The 19,384-nt window shown below is 44.9% G+C and overlaps 1 protein-coding gene across 6 annotated transcripts in view; it reads left to right on the top strand.

Annotated features, from left to right (window-relative positions):
* Positions 1-19,384, top strand: part of EP400 (E1A binding protein p400) — a 1,542,855-nt gene that overhangs the window by 1,296,303 nt on the left and 227,168 nt on the right. The window lies entirely within an intron of this gene.

Below are 19,384 nucleotides of genomic sequence, written 5' to 3'. Positions count from 1 at the left end.
TATTTAAACCTTTGGGAAATCTGAAAGACTTCCCTGTGCCACTGCACTGAAGGTGCTGTGTGACACAATGTAAAGATGATGAATATGGAGTTTCAGACTCAATACTAACAAAAACAGTGTTCAAATCCCATAACAAATATATGAGAGAGTGGGGAAATAAGGGTCTCCCTCTCTCCAGGTAAAAAATGAGTCCCAAAATCCAACCAAGTTGCTGGGAGTCTCTAAGGTAGAGAGGAATTAGCACATTTCTGAGAATTCTCCTTAACAGCAGGTTTCTCCCATTATTTTCAAAGTCAGCCAGCCAATCACCTTTGGGTGCATTCCTGTAAGCAAGGAGTCTTAAGCACGGAGTTTCGGGCACCTCCCTCGCATCCTGCCCTGCCAAACACGCTGGAGCCAAAGGCGGGCTTCACCTGTGAATCCCGCTAAAGGCAAAGCGAACAAAGGCACCAAACCTGGTTTGGCATGCAGAGTAAATCTCAAGAAGGTCCGCACAAACAAGAAATGGTGAACAAAGACCACTGGGCCATTTTGACAAAATAGGCACCCATGGGTGCAATACTGCAGCAGAGGATTCAGCCTGCAGTAAAAATGCACAATGGTAGGAAAATTAAACCACTACCACAAGCCATTAAAAGTAGTGAGGGTAACATGAAACATTTTAGATGAGAAGCTAGACAATGGGGATACTAACTAACCCCCCAGCACTCCACGTAACATGGGGTGTGCTGGGTCTACAAAGAAAAAAGGGTAAGTAAAGTCAATTTCACTTCACTTCTTTTGGAAACAGTAATTTATCCAAGAGAAGGTATTTAAACCTCAAGAGAAATCCAAAGGACTTCTCTGTGACACTGCACTGAAAGTGCTGTGTGACACAATACAAAAAGATGCCCCCTATGGAGTTTGTCAGACTCCAAATACAAAAGAAACAGAGTTCAAATCGGAGAAAAAAACAAGAGGGTAAGAAAAAGGTCTCACTACATGATAAAAATTAAAAGTTCTAAAGTCCAGCTCAAGAGCTGGGGGGGTCTCTTAAGTTAGAAGGGAACTAGTACATGTTAGGGAGAATTCTCTGTTTAGGCTGAATTTCTCGACCTAGTGAGTCCCCCAGCAGCTTTGCTGGATTTTTTAGGTTTAATTTTTTCTCCTGCCAAGAGTGAGACTCTCTTACCCTCACTCTTGGACATGATTTGAGTGTGTTCCTTTGACTCTAGATGTGTTTAATGGGCTATGGGGTCTTTTACTCCATAGGGCTTCATGTGTTTTTGTGATGTGTGTTACACAGCACCCTCAGTGCAGTAACACAGGGGTGTCATAGTGACCCCCCAGTATAGACTCCATACCCTGGGACTGACTGTCTCCCAGGGCATGTAAAGTCACCATTGACTTTACTAGTCTTGAATTCTGAACAGAACCAGTACAAACCATCATATTGTGGACGTACTGGCTGGGGCAATTCGATCGCCCCGGGGTCTGTTAGTCGAGGGGGCACGTCTCTGTCTCCCCTGATCGAGTTTTGGCTGGTGGCAGTGGATACTACTTTTTATATTCAACCGTGAATATTTCTCTATGGGATTTTCCCATTGTTCGAGGCTACTATCTTTATTTATTTAATTACGATAGCCTCGAACATACCGCCGGTTTATTTAATTATTATTCTCCGGTTGGTATTTTTTGCCAAAACTCGGTTCTAAAATGGTGTTTGTGTTCTCTTCTGTGACTCCAAGTCGAGCCCTTTGTTCCACTTTTTGGCGGGCTTCTCCACTCTATCTGGGGTACTTAGGAGGGGTGGAGGGGGATTTAAGCACCCTGGACTGAGTTGCCTAGGCAACTCAAGTCGCACTCCGTCCTGATTGGCCCAAGTGGTGAGCCGGCCGGCTCACCACTTAGCATGTTTGAGTGACAGCTAGGCTGAGTGAATGGGGGTTTTCTGCATAAAAGCAGGGCTTTGGGGACTGGAACTTCAGAAGTCACCACAGGACCTAAGAATCCGACGAGGGAGAAGCTGAGCCGACCTGCTACAACAACACCACCGGTGGAGCCCTGCTGAACCGTCTCACCACTTTTCCAAACGACAGAGGAGATCTCCCGCCGAAGAGTCTTCTTCCTTTGACTGGTGGGGATAACCAGTCTCACCGTCTTTTCGCCTTCCCGGCGCATCTCGTGGCCGCCTTGCCTGTGCCACGCACCCCGGCAACCAGAATACCACATTTTACCATGACCGCGAAATAAAGGGTAATACCTTTAACCGGAAAACTCTGCGGCTGGTTTCTTCCCTGGCAGTGCAACGACCTTCAGCTTTCCTCCAAGTCGAGATCTTCTCTTCCCCTGGACGACGCTGAGACTTGCACCCACTGCCAGGAACAACTGCCACCGCTGGAGGATCCTTCCCACTTAAGGTACCGTGTTCCGCCTGGTTTCCCTTGCCACCGACTGTACGGGGTAGATTTAGCCCCCGGCTTTCGAACCTGGGTTAGCCTGGGACACCCTGGCTAAACTTTTCTGAGCCTCTCTAAACTCTTTTCGAACTCTCTGCAAGACTTTCAAAGCCTAGTGTAACTGTGTGATCTTGGGCGCATTTGTGCTCTGCTCTCTCTCAGAGTGGGCCCAGCCTATGGACTTTGGCTCACAAGTGACTTTTGCTCTTCTGCCTTGCTAAAAGTGTTCCTAAATCTTAGAGTGGTGTATCTTTCCATATTCTGTCTTCCCCCCCCCCCTCTTCATAAACTTATTGGAGTGCCATCTATAGTTAAGCGCTCACCTCTGTCTGGAAATAAGTGGTGTTAACTAAGACTTATCTGATAAGGAATAAGAGTTGTATATATTATGATAGTAACTGTGTTAAGAGTGTTTTCCAATAACAGTGCTGGAGTGTTTCAAACAGTGTGTTTTTAAATAAATAATTATATACTTTGATACCAAAGCTCTGGTCAGTGTTTGCTTGTATTATTGTATCTGGGTACCTATTGTGTATACTTTGCATACTGCCGAACTCTTCTTGAGGGAAGTCTGACTGCTCAGCCACAGCTACCAGGTAAATCTGGGTGGTACATACTGCTACCAAGTGGGTTTACTGCTAACACCTGTAGTCCTAAATATTTTGCTGTGTTCCCAAAGGGAACTGCACAGGTTTCTGCCTAACAGTACAGAAATGAGAATTCTCTGAATAGTCCTTTTTGTTACATTTGGCAAAATTGAGGCTCCAAATTGGGACCATTAAAGTATACTTGGTGGTGCTTTCAATCTTCAGGCGCATGTCGGAAGAGGTGTCTTACTTCAAGGTGCCGCTAGTCATACAATTTCTAAAGGAACTCACTAACGTGTTCCCTCCATCTCCGTTTCAGATTCCAATTTGGGATATTAATCGTGTTTTAAAATACCTCATGTGCGCTCCTTTTGAGCCACTCCATTCCTGTCCATTAAATTTACTGACCTTTACAACAATACTTTTAGTTGCGTTGACATCAGCGGGCAGAGTTAGCGAACACCAGGCCTTACCTTGGGAGCCTCCATATACTACCTTCCTCAAGGACAAGCTAGTTCTTAAAATCAAACCAACTTTTCTGCTGTAAATTGTATCAGACTTTCATTTATCCCAGAAAATTGCTACCATCTTTCTATCCGCCCCCATATCCTGACAAGGATGAGGAAAGCCTACATAGGCTTGATCCAAGACGAGCACTTAGCTTTTACATCTCTAGGATGATGTTGCGTCAAGATGAACAATTTTTTATTGGGTATACAGGTCACAAGTTGGGACTTCCAGTCACAAAACAAACTGTCAAGATGGGATTGTATTGTATTGGGCAGATTGGCTGATGAAGATTCCCCAGAAGGACTTGGGACCATTCTACAAACATATTTGTGCGCCACCCACTTGGTCTTCTTTTCACACTTTTACAAAACATTTCTGTCTGGATTCATCCTTGGGCCAGGAGGGAGCATTTGGGAAGGCAGACTTGCACTCTGTCCATGATAAATCTTAAAAGCACTTCTGAAATTCTTACTCCCTGTTAGGGGAGACTTCCTAAAGTCTCACTGGCAGTAAGCTTTCCCAGTGGTTTGTAGATCCCCCAACTCTTAGCATCAGTCTCTATTAGCTCGGGAACTTGGTAGAGTGACAGAACAGTCAGACTTATCTTAAGAGGAAGATGTGAACTGCAGGTATGTACACTATTTACACCAGAATCACCTTAAATACTTGACATTTATAGTAGAACACTTGGGTTTACTTGATAATACACTCAAGGGACACTTTCACTTTTGTGTTTGTTCGCGGTTACATTTGTAGTAACGCTAGACAGGGAAAAGACAATGTTATTGTATTATCGGTTGTCGCACTCGTGCGGTTTTCAACGGTTTATACGGTAGTACATTTACTCTGCAAACACATATAGTGAAGTCACTTAAAGGGAGGAAAGTGTTTAGTTAGTGCAACATAAGCTTAGTTCAAGGTTCTAGAGACGGTCAGAAGGTAAGGGGGGGTTTGCTCTGGATACCTCTACATGCACTCCCATGCTTTGGCGTGACTTCTTGGAATCGGGCAAGCAATACCTTTTTCCCCCAAAGTACCTTAGGTTAGAAGAAAATGTTCATGCTAGATGCTACGTGATGTTGCAGCTCTGTACCCGACCTCCGGATTCTTTTGTCTGGTGATTGAAGGCAGGACAATGGATGGGATCTCTTAGCAGCAGTCTCGAGTGAGGACCTTTGGCACAACTTTCAGCAACTTCTTCGTTCACTCTACGGTTTTGCCTTTTCTGCCGCACCAACAAAGGACACTGATCACCCCCAGTCAATCGTCTTCGATCCCTGCAGTCCCACACTCTGATGAGGGTGTCTGGGTGAGTTGGACCGGATCTCTGGAGTGTCCTTACGGGTTGAGCATAGATTTGGACGGATTTGGCCTTTCCACAACGATACATTCGAAATGGGCAGCAAGTCTCCTGGTGTTGGTTACGCAGCTCTGGAAGCTCCTATGACCTCAGGAGTTGGCTTGTTTCAAAGTTCGTCTTGGAACTGTTTGTTCTCACCAGCTAAAAGGAAGGATTTATCCTGGTCAGAGCCTCTCTGTCTCATAGAAAATGGGGTCAGCACAGCAGTGGTCGCTTCACGGCTTTGCAAAGGGTCTGCAGGCGACTGTCATCTTTGGGTACTTCTGTTTCCAGTGGTCGACTTGCTTTTCACTCCAGAAGCCTCACCTTTTATACAGTTCCAGCACACACTCCTCTGCAATCTCTCAGAATTTTACAGAAAGGGGCGTTTGGCTGTCCAGTCAGGATAGCCAGACCCCCTGTGGGAGCTGAACCTATTCAGGCACTCTGGCAGGCAAAGGACAGGGGGTGGAAAACTCCTCCCCTACTTCCTGCCTGCCCAGACACTCTGCAGGCAAAGCAGGGATACCTGCGGGTTCCCGCCAAAGGCAAAAACACACACCCAATTACCTCCCCCTCCCAGAATGGTAGAAAAGAACAACCACACTAGTATTTGCGTAAAAAGAAGGGAGGTCCCAAGTTGGTACTTTGGTGCCCCTATTGTGCTCTACCAAGGCTATGCACATAGCCTGCGGTTTAAAAAAAAATACACAATAGTTGGTTGAACACGCCCACAGCCATCACTAGGTGATTGTCTATGTGACTAAAAAGTCACAGGAGCAAAGACGGGGGATACTAGGTATCCCTTTGGCACTCTACTGAAGGTGGGGTATGCCAATCTCTCAAATTATAGAGATCTGGTCGAGATATATCCTTAAGAACTGTAGTTACTTGAGGGCCTAGAAATAGAATCTTAAAGGAGGACCCTAAGGGTCCTTTACAACACTGCCCAAAAGGAGATGTGTCCTGCAGTAATAAAAACATAGATGCCTTAAAGAGCGATGGAGCAGACAGACTCCATAGTACAGGTACAATGTTAAATGTTAAAGGTATTTGTACCGTGCACCGTCACCAACGGAATTGGTCCCCAGGCGCTCTTGCGGATCTGTCAACGATAAGGTGGGATGGGTTAGTAAGGTGAAGAGGGAGTAGGATAGTGAGAAGAGTGGTGTTCTGTTGGCAGCTTCAACTCGGTATACACCGGGTGCTGAGATTTGGTGTGGGTATTGGATCGGAGTCAGTCCGCGTGTACTGTTGCTCCGGCTTATGTATTGTTGCAGTGTTGTGAAGTGCTTGCGGCTTGTTGTGCGAGAGATGGTTGTGTGAGTTTTTTGAGTGAGATAAGTATGCAGAGTTTGATCTTATATTGGTTAGTAAGCTACCTGACCTTTAGTATGCTAACATTCACAATTTTGTCTAAGTGTGGCACTTCACAATCCTATCTAGATGCAGCGCAGGCCAATGTTTAGAATTCCATCCAGGTGTGGGCATGCCAACATTCACAATCACATCTAGATGCGGCGCAGGCTAGTGTTTAGAAATCTGTCTAGATGTGGGCATGCTAACATTCACAATTTTATCTGGGTGCTACGCAGGCTGGTGTTCACAATTCTAAGTGTGGCACATGCTGACATTCAAGTTTCATCTAGGCGCGGGCATGCTATCCTTCAATCAATAGAGTTCCAAAAGACAGAGCCTAAGAGAATGAATGAGAGGCAAATGCTCCACTCATTCAGGATTGAAATAAAAAGGGCCGGAAGTCCAGCCAAAGTCCTGGGGGGTCAACTATGTTAGGGAGAACTTTAATTTCTGTGCCAATTCCCTTTAACCTTGGAGACTCCCCGCTCTTTTGCTGGTCTCAGGGCTTTTTAATTTTCACTCCTGAGTGGGACTTTTTTTCTCACATGTGTTTTTTCTGACTAGGATGTTTATTTTTCTTACTGTTTAAAGAAGTCTGGTAAACTACATGGGCATCTGCTTTTTGCATTGTGACACACAGCGGCTTTTGGGCAGTGCCACTGAGAAGTCCGCTGGTCTTCTCTTAATGTTTAACTACATTTTCTTGGATGAACTACTGTTTGCAAGGATAGTAAGATGACCCCTATATTAATTACCCTTGCTTGTGTGGGTCCATGTTAGGACCTTTATTTTGAAGTCCAACTAAGGGCTTAGTAAAACCATTCAACTGAGGCAGTACAAGTCTCAACTCTTAGTATAAGGCTGTACCACCTGAGTTCATGGACGCGTAGACAGAGCAGCCAGGCTTATCTTACGGGGGAGAGAGGGCTTTAGAATCAGTACACAGTGAAATTGTAATACAAATGGTCCAAAGAAACACTGAAACACTTTGTAAAAATAAAGGATTTATCTAAACTCAAGTAGGCCCAGATAAATCTAGGGATAAATAATCAGGAACACATTTTATGAAATCAAAATATAAAAACGCGCTATACTTGAAGGCACACAGACCCAAGTATATACCTTATTTGAAATACCCAACAGTAGTTCTAGCAAAGTCAAAACCTTTTCATACACATTCAGTATAGGTCACACCTATTCTTGGGGAGTAAAAACCAATGGTTACTTTTCACAATTACATTCAGTAACGCAAGTGCAGTAGACCCTACCAGTTATACACTGACTCTTAATACAAATCACTTAGTCAGCTGGACAATATACTTTTGGTGAATAGTGGAACACTTATTCTAGGGGCAGTAAAAACCTATAACTACTTTTGTGATAACACACAATTATACTAGGTGAGTAAAACCTAAGGATGTACAATTCAATTACAGGTGCTTTTGAGATCCATGGAACACAGATGAATATAAGCTGTAACTCTTGTAACTTATTTTTGGATGGCACACAGCTAACAAAAGGTAAGTAAAACCCACATACTTTTTTAACCTAACAATGAAGGGGAAAGTAAAACCCAATGTTACACTTTACTGAATGACTCAGTTATTCTAGGTAAGCAACAAAGTAATAGACTGATTCTGGACAGGCTAGCAGCAAGTCAGCGGAAGCAAGACCCAGTTGGGGGACAATCCTACAATTACCCTGCAGGAATAATCTGGTGAAACCGACACTTTACTATTGGGAAGAGGCACAACCTAATCACAGGAGAGTAAAATACCTTCACGTCTACTTTCTATTAGAATGGAAAAACAGTTTCTAAGGAAGAAAAGATGTTAACCATACTTTTGAGAATAGTGCATCACATATTCAAGATAAGTAAGAACTTTTGTAACTGTTCATTCTTAGAGTTACAGTTACCAACCATCTCTTTACAAGTAAGTCACTTTTAAACACTTATTTTCCTTTTCTAGGCAAGAGGACCAATCCCTTAAAAGCCTTTATTCTTGGAGCATGAGTGTTCTCAGTGGCAGAAGGGGGGGTCGCTAGGACTAGTGACCAACAGGCAGTGTCAGAATAGGTTCTTTAGAAGCAAAAGTCTGAGTTCCTTAGGAAAACTGAACAAACAAGCGAGTACTTTATTTCTAGGGGTAGAAGAGGGTCCAGGGGCTTCGCAGAAGACACCGTAGCAGGATTCTAGCAGTGGACTGGGTGCACTGGATGAGCGGCCTCCCATCACAGAAAACACCCCCCAGCTACACAGAAATCCTAACAGGGTTAAGTGAAGTATATACCAAAGCCAACACAGTACCTCAGCATTGAAGAGGATTTTGCAGCAGGAGGACTTGAGGGTCTGCAGCCAAATACCCGGTTAGTGGATTCCTTGTCGTGGTGACTGGAAACAAGACCTCAGAAGGAACTTTGCAGCGGGGATCGATGAAGGGAAAAAAAAGAAGGCTCTAGGCAAGGTTTTCCTCGCGGCTGAATGCGGTTCTGCAGATTTGGCGCCTTTTCAAGGAGCACAAAAGAAGACAGAAAATCGTAGTTGAATTCTCATTACAAAGGTCCAGCACTCCATTGTGGGGACTTTTCGGACTCTATTTGTGACTGTTGATCCACCAGGATGCCCACGAAGTTTCAGCAAGATTTGGAAAACCGTGCACCGCACAGCAGCTTGAGGTCCCATGGTATTGGTGTATTGCAGCAACGCAAGGTTGCAGCAACTCGTGGGATGGCTCAGAATGCAGGTCTTGCTAAGTCTACTTTGTCTCACCATGCTCTGGGTCGGGATCGTCGTTTTCGTAGTTCCTAGGTCGATTAGAAGGAAGGGCTGAAGCAGGCTCCAGTTACACAGCAGGCTCTCCGGTCGCTAAAAATAGTTTCAGCCGCTTTTCCTTCATCCTCTTCGGTTTCGCTTCCAGTGGTAGACTTTTCTTCAGCTTCCAGGTTTGCAGTATTTATCAGGAATTACAGCACAACCTCTGCATTCTCTCCCTGCATTTTACAAGAAGGGGCAGTCTGGTTGTCCAATCAGAACAGCCAGACCACCACTGGGATTTGTCCCCATTCAAGAAAGGTGTAAGACAAAGGGCTGGGGAGTTTTGGACTTATCCCTCGCTTCCTGCCCTCACAGACACTCTGGAGCCTGGGCGTGGAGTCCACAGGACTCCCGCTGAAGGTAAAAATTGCACAAAGGAATTTCTGACCCTGGAGGTCAGGGGAAAGGAACAAGAAAGGACAAGGAACATTGCATCTGGGCCACTCTCAGTGACCTCGGTCCAGGGCCCAGCCACTCTCCACTTGCACTGCCTCCCTGGCTCCCCCTGCACTGTGGGACTGTCACTGTATCCCTACAGCCCCCTTCCCAGCACTTGCTCTGCACTTACCTCGCACTTGCCACCAGCTGGCCCTTTTATTTATTATTTATTATTTTATTACGCTACTTACCTTGTACTGCACTTCCCCCCCACCTCCTCCCCCTGCACTTTCTCCTTTTCCCCTTACCTCTGCACTTGCGCGATCTGAATGACACCTGGCCTAGTAGGATCGTTTGTCTGTCTTCCCCTTGTTTCCCTCCCTCCCTGCCTCGTCGCGCCTTGAAACACTTGTGTATAGGCGCGTTACAAATACCATATCATATCATATCATATCAAAATGACGAAAAACCAGACGGGGGCCATTTTGTTTAAATGAGCACCAATGGGTGCCTTTATCAGGGCTGTGCAAACATCAAGCGGTAAAGGTGCACCAAATTAACAAAAAGGTTCACTGCCACCAGCCATTAAATGGAAGTTTGTCCTTGTAACATAAATGTTGCATTTAAAATGAGAAAGTGGATGCTCAGTATCTCTCCAGCACTTCACATAAGGTGCGCGGTGCTGGTCTCACTTAATAAAATGCAAAAGGGATCCAAAGATCCTTTATACCCCTGGGAACTATAGTTCATACAAGGGTAGCCAGAGAAAGTTAAAAGGGGAGCCCCTAGGGCAACCCACCAACAATAGGCACTTGTTGCCAAAAAGTTGTCAGAGGATAACTTTTAAAAGACACTACGGAGAGTCTTATAAATGACACCTATAAAAAGAGTAAGACTCTGTGTGGAAAAAGGATCCCTCTCACTGAGGTATAAGGAAAAATAGTCCACCCGTAAAGCAAATAAGTTCTGTGGTTGACACCGGTCAGGCAGATGCATCATTACTATGAAAATTTTACCTAACAGTGGCAGTGCTTTCTTTTTAACTACCTTGTGCTGTTTATCTGCAGGCTGATTCCTCAGCTGCAGTACAGCTCCCAAGGGTGACAATTTTCTCAATCGCCTGTCTTCTTTTTTAGCCTTTTCTTATCAGTTAGTTCCTTCTCAGATTTTACTCTGTTAGAAGCGGGTTTCAGTCTTGTGCTTTTTGCCTTTGGCAGGCTTCAGGACTGAAGCCCGCCCAGGACCTGTGTGTCTGAAAAGGCAGGAAGTGAGGTAGGGTCCCAAAGCTTCTGTGTCTTTTGTCTCTAGGTGTGCCTGAGTAAAACCATTTCTGATTGGCCAGCTGGCTGTCCAGGAAGGCTGCCACCCTGTTGAGTGATTGACAGCCTATGGCTGTGAATGAATGAGAACTTGCTTAACAGGTGATGTTTTGGGACTGGAGGCAAAATCGACCACTGGAGGACATCTGACGAAGACGTGAAGAGACGCCAGCCGCACCCTCCTAGACCGCGAATTGCCCGGTGAAGCCCTGTGCTGGCCCTGTTTTCGTTTGCACTGGGAAGACCCATACAGGACGTCTTCCCTCCCTTGGGCTTGTGAGACAAACTAGCCTTGAGGCAAGCTTCATTTTCGCACAACCCCTGACTTGCTGTGACTTTCCAAGACTGCAGAATCCCAATGCCCGGGGACCCCTGACCACCTTCGTGGGCATCCAGAGGACCCTTCAGGAGCAGGAAATCTTCATCCAGAGTCCCCTCACCAGGATCGAGGGATCAATAACTTCTAACCAGAGCTGTTTGTTCTTCTTTGGCGCTGAGAAAAAAACGCCAAAGCCACAAAAGGCCACTGAATCAAGGAGAGTCCATTGCTGCAGAGCCCCCCTCTCGAGTCCCGCCGCAGAAGCTCGCCAGACATTGGTCCCTTTCGTCACCGCGACCAAGGAACAAGGGTCTGCTACACTGGAACAGGAAGACATCCATCTGGCATTAACTTTTCAGTTCACAGGTACTTTGGGGTTTGGGGTACATTTACCAGTTGTCAATTGGGGTGCTTCCTAGCTGGAGTACTATTTTAAACCCTTTTGAGTTGACCTCAATCACTTAATCTGGCCTGCCAGCGTGTGCTTCTTCAAGGTGGCTCATCTTGAGCTGCTTTGATTTTCTATTTGAACTACTGACTATTTTAAGACATTGTTCTAAGAAGGGAGCATCCAAACTTTGAACTGGCCCATTGACCTTTGCTATCCTGGCTCTCTAAAGGCCCCCTTCTGAACCTATTGGATTTGGCAGTGCTAGTTCCCTTGCAGGTATTAATTGTTGAACACTATTATTGCTGGGATAAAATACTGCCTACATCCCTCTGGGAGAATCGAACTGTTTTTCAAAGTACAAAGTATGTTCTGATCGAATTATAACCTTTCCCTCCTTATACCTCAATATTGCAATGGTGATCACGAATAAGTGTTATTACTGACAAATGATGTTGCTCAATGTGCTACCATGAAAGGTTACTCACCTGCTTTATTGCACTTGTTGATTTTAATCCTAACTTTAGGATTAATGTTATTAGTAGTTGCTGCTTTTTATAGAAGGTCTAATTATCCTTAAATATTTAATTGTACAGCTCACATTACCCCTCTTAAGATAAACCTGGCTGCTCAGTCACACTACCAACTTGTGTAGTACAGGCCTATATTAAAAGGTGGGTTACCTAATACCAAGAGATAAGTCTTGTAAAGTCCCACACCAGTTGGAGAAGGGATGAAGCATACAAATGATCAATCTCCCTAACACTCCCTACTCTAAATCTGACACTGCTTTGGGAGTCTATCAAAAGATGAGGTATACGTGGGAGGACACAATCCATTCGAAGAAAAGGTTACTTAACCCTGCTAACTTTCTTTCGACTAGATGTTCCTCCCACATATTAATCATCGCCCCTCCCAGCCTACCCCGCAGTATACTTTCCGTGCATTACACCTTGCACTCTTTCAATGTCTTATACGGCCATGGTCATATTAATGCTGGTAATTCTGCAAGAAGGAAAAGGGCGTAAAAACAGAACTGAAGCTAACAGGCTTTGCACGTGCTATATGCACCAGGGATACCGTCGACATCTGGATGGAAGCCCTCGAGGGACGAGTCAACCGCATCGACGCACAGCGCCTTCTGCCGAAACATAAATTCTGATGCAGCTGGAGACTAATATATCAAAAGATGAGGAAGGAATACGTAGCAGGAAGATCCAGTCGAAAGAACGTTACCAGGAAAGTAACTTGTTCTTACCTTCCTAAAGACTGTCTGATGTGACTTTACTAAATGAATGAAGCTACCGTTTCTCTGTAACAAATGCGAGGCGCTACTGGTAGTATGGTAGAACTGTCAGTGTCATCTCTAACAATTGTAACTGCAAGCAACTACTATTGAAGCAGTCACTTATCAATAATTTTGTTAATAATTCCTGTGTATGTTGACGTGTCTAACTATTTACCTACATTGCCTTGTGTATATAAGAATAAATGTATATTTTAATCTAACTTTCAGTGTTAACATATATTTTTTGGCTATTGTATTGACTAGATTGTAATTACACCATTACTGCGCCACACCGAAATGGCCAACATTTTTTTTCCACCCCCCCCCCTTACACCATATATATATATGCAGGGGGGTAATGGTATGTAATGCAAGTAGGGGAAGATGCGGGGGGTCTCCCCTTGCATATTTATGCTGTGTAAAGGCAGTTGAAATAAAACAGCAATTTCGGGGGCCCCAGTAATGGTAGTCACGGTAATCGTATAGATTAGACTGGGTCAGTGTACTTACCTACAGCTCACATCCTCCTTATAAGATAAGCCTGACTGCTCTGCCATTCTTCCAATCCTTTGGGTAGTACAGACTTGTACTAAGAGTTTGCGGACCTATGTACCAAGGGATAGTTTTATAGAGTGCTACCTCCAAGTGGACTTTAGGAAAACTCCCCTAACGCATGGTACATCACCTAGCTTTTTCCCCAGCTCTTAAAACTCTTGAAAACCTTGAACTTTGTGAGCACAAGGCCCCATTCAACTTAAGGCTGGACTTGATAAGTTAGGCTTGCAATACCTGTTGACAGTTGGTGCTATCACTAATTATTTTCCTTTTCCTTTCAGGTATTGGGTGGCAAGGGGTGGCGCGTAATTTGATCTGCATTAAATACAGTCACTGTATGTATGTTTTATAGTGTTTAGTATTGTGTGATAATACTACCGGTTATTAGTAAATTTGCGTAGTGTTTTCTGGGCACAAAATATATATAGTATTTCTGTATACTAACTTTGTAAGTGTAATCATTGGTGGATCACTGTGTGGACTGTTAGGTAAAATTTGCATGCAGTACCCTCTGGGACCGCTAGACACCACTATAACTACAGGTGTAAGCAAAACCAACCTTTGGTATAAGTGTACCACACAGTTTTTGGTAGCGAGCTGAGCAGCCAGGTTTATCTCAAGAGGGAATGTGAGCTGTAAGGGTGTTACACAGATGTCTGTAATTACATGTGTTCAAATGGACTCTTATGCTCAAGGTTTCTTGGTAAATCACTTCTTAATTCATTACACAGTCAGAAAGCATTCACTAAAATGAGGCAATCAATATCACACACAAATATACTACAGTATATTTGTATATACTACAGTACTTCACACCATCAGGTTCTGGGGCATTTAAACTACTTTGAAGGAGGAGCAAAATGGCATTCAGAGCATTTGAAGTAGGAGTAAAAAGGCATAAGATAATAAAAACGAATATTGGTTACTCATAAACAGTGCAATAAAAACGAATATTGGTTACTCATAAACAGTGCAAATAGTTTGAGTTCACCAGAGGAGTTAATTTGATGCAATAGGTAGGCCAAAGTCAATGGGATAGAGTCTTGTATAGGTAGAAAATGGTTCTGGTAGTTAAACAGAAAAGTCTTTGCCACGGTTCTTAGAAGTAGTTCATGGAAGCAAGATTCATGTCGGGTCTCAAGCTGACTAGGCCTGCAAGTTGCCAAAGTTTCACACACTTTCGCAGTGAGAGGTGAATTCTCTCGGTCGAGGTTTTCACAGTACCTCGTTTTGAACAAAAAGATGCAGCTGAAGACTTCTGTTCCTGGCAGTTCCTGCAGATCTCGCTGTCCTGAGCCTCAGTCGTGGGGACAAGAGGGAGGATGTCGGGGGACTCCTGCATTGGGACTGGTCAAAAAGCTGGCAAAGGCAAATCTTCAATTCCGGTAGCTGTAGTCAAGCACACAAACTGGTGTCCTTCTCCCTGGCTATTCGGTTTCCTGCAGCACTCTGAGGAAAATACATCCAGCTCCGAGAATGGTATCCAGGTGGCTTACGAGTTGATTGGTCCCACAAACTCAAAAGTACAAATCGTCCTTTAAGGGCTTATTGTCGAGATGAACTTGGCGATTCAGGCCTGCAGGAGGGCTTCACCGGGCAAACCAATGGTCCAGGAGTTGCAGCAGCCGTCCTCTGCCGGCTCGTCTTCGGTTCTTTCGTTCCAGTGGTCGACTCTGCCTTCCAAGCCAAGAGACTTGGCTTTTAAACAGTTTTCTCCCATTCATTCCAGTCTAGCTGCCACTCACCCAGCAGGGTGGCTGTCCTTGCCGGACAGTCAGCCAGCCAATCACGCCAGAGGGCATTTCGGTCTCCTTGGAGACTAAGCACAGGGAGTTTCGGGCACCTCCCTCACTTCCTGCCCACCCCAGACACTCGGGCGCCAGAGGCGGTCTTAAGTCCTGAAGCCCGCCAAAGGCGTTGGAACGAAGGAACCAAACCTGATTTGGCATGCAGAGACAAACTCTAGAAGAACCGTTCCAAAAACAAATGGTGAAAAAAGAAGACTGGGCCCGTTTAAACAAAGGGGACTCAGACGCCATCTTGAAAAACATGGCTCCCGCGATTTTCAGCTACCGCTGTTCGAGGTCGGGAAAAATCATGTTAGTTCATTTTAAAAACCACTGCCACCAGCCATTTCGATAGGAAAGGGTAGCATTTGACTGCTACACGAGTTTCTGGGCATAGGGGATACTAGGTAATCCCACCAGCACTCTATTGTAAGATGGTGTGTGCTGAGTCTAGGAAGACTGGTAAAGTCAATTTCACTTTACTTTCTCTGGGAAACAGTAGTTTATCCCAGAGAAGGTATTTAAACCTCCCTTGTGTCACTGCACTGAGGGTGCTGTGTGACACACATGAAAAGATGATGCCCATGGAGTTGTCTAAAACTCCATAATCAAAGAACACAAATGTAAAACCCACATCAAAATACATGAGAGAGTGGGGAAAAAAGGCTCACACTCTCCAGGTAAAGTCAAGTCCTCAAAATCCAGCAAAGTTGCTGAGGGTCACTAAGGTGAAGGGAATTAGCACATTTATGAGAATTCTTCCTAAAATGGACTAATTGTGGACCCCCCTTGTCATTCTCACATCTGAGACTTAGCCTTGTCCACAAGCCATGCTATCTTGATTGGTTTGGCTTAGCTCCCAGAGGCTTTCCCTGTTCACTACAACAAGGGTGGCCTCCTAAACGTCTGTCCACCAGACCGGAGTTTAGAAATCCATTTTAACAGTTGCCGGAATTTCGGTGGTCGCCAGTTTATGGTATAAATCACCTTCCGGACGAATTTCAGCCCATCTTCAAGGGATCCTGCTCTAGAAGGTCATCGACCGCAATTGAAAGGACGCCTGCCATCGCCTGTGTGCTTTGCTGGAACTTGCCTTCCGCAGTCTGATGAAGTGTAGTGCCTTCTGAATGTCTTCTTCGCAAAGGGTTGCTCTCCTCCTGACCGGAAACTTCCTTGCACCCTCACCTCCTGGGCACCTCTCACTGGAACAAACTGTGGGAAAACCTACCTACAGCGACCCCCAGTCGACCCACTCAGTTATCTGGGAAAATCTGAGTATGCGGGGTACGTAATTGCAACGCATTAGCCACCACCTGTTCTCTTTAGAATACATCTAAGAATACACTTTGGTTATTCCATTCCATCGCTTTCTGATCGTCAGATCTAAAAGCTTGTATCTGACAGGAATATAATTTTACCTACCTGTAACTTAGTTGAATTTCTGCTAGAACATTTCACCACCACAAGAACTCTTCCTACATCAGCCCGTTTTTCTAAGAAGCTGCATTGTGGCTTTTTGGCACAAGGCACCATACATCATAGGTATTGAACATATAACGTTGGGGTATACTTCTTATGAACTAGTTGCATACTCCCACTACTTACCTTCTTTTAGTTATCTAAGTTGTTGAATGCATTTCTAAGAACCTAACCGTGACTTCGTATATGTTTGATAAGATTTTTTTCTAATATTACTGACTTGTTTAATTTCCTAGTGTGTTTTTGGGCATAAAATAAATACAGTATTTTTGTACTTGCCTGTCTAAATTGAATTATTGTGTGCTTCACACTGTGGACTCCTGACTCCACCCACACACTCCTGAGAATAGCCTTGACCACTCTCCATGCTTTGTGATTGGTTTGGCTAAAGAGTTCCCCTTTTCACTAGAACTAGTGTGGTCGCCAAAAATCTGTCGTCCAGGCCAGATTCTAGAAATCCATCTTACCATTTGTTTGTGCCATACGGGTCCTAGATGGGTCGCACTGGCTAGGGAGAAAGAGGGAAGGTTGAGATCATCACAAAAGCATATCAGAAAATTCAATTAGCTCACAAGTGGCAAATGGGGCTTTCCTAAAAGGCATGGAGATGTGCATTACAGACAGCAGCTACTTTACAAACATATGACACTGAAGTCTTCGTATAGGGGAAGATATGAATATTCTTTGCCGAAAGCACATGTTGGCCCCTCTATATAACACATATATTGTTAGGGAATTTTACTGAAGTCCACCTATGATGGGACTGAAGAAGACTCGCTCTTAGGTGTACAGTGCTTCAATTCTTAGGTTTGGCCTGAACTACCCAAAAGGTTTGGTAGCTATGGTCAACCAGCGATGCTCAGTTGTTGGGGTGAATTCTCAATTCTGTGCTAATTCCCTTCAACCTTATAGACCCACAGCTCTTTTGCTGGACTTTAGGACTTTTTAATTTTAACCCTTGGATGACTGGGACCTTTTTCTTGCTCTCCCGTGTTTTGACCTCATTTGGATTATGCGTTACTGTTTTTGGAGACTGCCAAACTTCATAGGCATCTACTTTTTGTATGGTGACCCACAGCACCTTCAGTGCAGTGTCACAGATAAATCCTTTAGATTTCTCCTAAGGTTTAAATAGCTTTTCTTGTGTGAAATACTGTTCCCAAGAATAGTAAATTGAAATTGACTTTACTTGGCTTTTCTCTTTGTAGGTCCAGCACACACCATTTTATGTGGAGTGCTGGGGGGGTTACCTAGTAACCCCTCATCCTACATTCTCATGTAACATTTTTTTTGTTACCCTCACTACTTTAAATAGCTGGTGGCAGTCGTTTAATTTTCCTACCATTGTGGTTTTCTACCGCAGACTGAACCCTCGGCTGCAATACAGCACCCATGGGTGACCATTTTTGTCAAAATGGTCCCGGTTGTCTTGTTTTGTCATTTTCGGTTTGTGAGGTCTTGAGTTTTACTCTCTGTGTTGAGCCAGGTTTGAGAGCTTTGTTCATTTTGCCTTTGCCGGGCTTCAGCCCTGAGGCACGCATCTGGCTCCAGTGTGTATGGAAAGGCAGGATGTGTGAGGGAGCTTCCCGAAACTCCATTGTCCTTTGTCTCTAGGAATGCCTGAATGCCACCAGTCCTGATTGGCTGGCTGTCCATCCTTTCAGGACAGTGACCGTGCTGTGTGAGTGACAGCCTAGGCTGTGCATGAATGGGAGAAACCTTCTTAAAAGGTGAGGGTTTTGGGACTAGAGTCAGTCGACTACTCACTAGGAGAAACACCTGATGAAGAAACCGTGGACGAAGCTTGCTTCATCTACCTGGACCTTTGAATTGCCCTCTGAAGCCCTGCTGCTGTGCTGAAACTCCTTTTTCAATTCGACAGAGAAGCCCCAGAAGGGAAGACTTTTTTTCCCTTGGGTTAGTGGGACCAACTAACCCCGAAACAAACTCCACTGGACCACCTTCACGACTGGCTGTACTTTTTCGCTGCTGCAGAAACAGAGTGCCAGGGGTCAAGAAATCCATAGTCGAGTGCAATGTCTGAAATCTGGCTAGTTGCTCCAGGAGTCTCCTAGGGACCCTCCAGAAAGGGACGACCAGAGTGCAGGACCCAAGCAGTGAAGGAAGCCCAACCGGTATCTAAGAACTGCAACGGTGCTGTTTACCAAGTGCTGAAACTACATGTTGCTGCTGAACCAAAAAAGCCTGTAGCTGCCGACGACCTCCAAATTGCCGCCGCAGGAGCCCTCCAGACGTCCTCCCTCTTGTACCCATGACTGAGGCTGAGGAACCCAGGGTCTGCTTCGCTGCAACAGGACAGAATCCAGCTGGAACCCTCTTCAAACCAGAGGTACTCTTTAGACTTGGGGTACTTACCTCTTAGTCTTTTAGCTGTGCTCTTTTCAGTTGGGAATTGCATTGGTTTACCTTTAGAGTTGATTACAACTCTGCTTTTCACAGGCTTAACAGCTTGTGACCCTACAAGAGATGTTTCTACAAGCTCTCTAACTTTGTTCAGTACTGTGATTCTAAGAAGTGCCTCGGCTCCATAGACTGTTTCAAATTAACTTTGGCTGTCCTGGCTACCTGCAGACTCTTCTGGCCCATTGACTTTGATATTGTTTGTCCCTCATAGCTGGTGTTAGGCATGATTGTGTGCTGTACCCTTTGGGTGCACTACAACAATCCTGACCTCCTGGCAATAGGAACCCAACCTTTGGTATAAGTCTGTACTACACATGTTGGTAGCATGTTGAGCAGCCAGGCTGATATCAAGAGGGGTCAATGTCAGCTGTATGGGAGTTGCACTAGGACACTGTGGAC

This window comes from Ambystoma mexicanum, chromosome 10 (genome assembly GCF_040938575.1).
Source record: "Ambystoma mexicanum isolate Mex_15411 chromosome 10, UKY_AmexF1_1, whole genome shotgun sequence".
NCBI lineage: Eukaryota > Metazoa > Chordata > Amphibia > Caudata > Ambystomatidae > Ambystoma > Ambystoma mexicanum.
The sequence above is the reverse complement of the archived record's forward strand: the minus strand, read 5'-3'. Positions and strand labels throughout refer to the sequence as shown.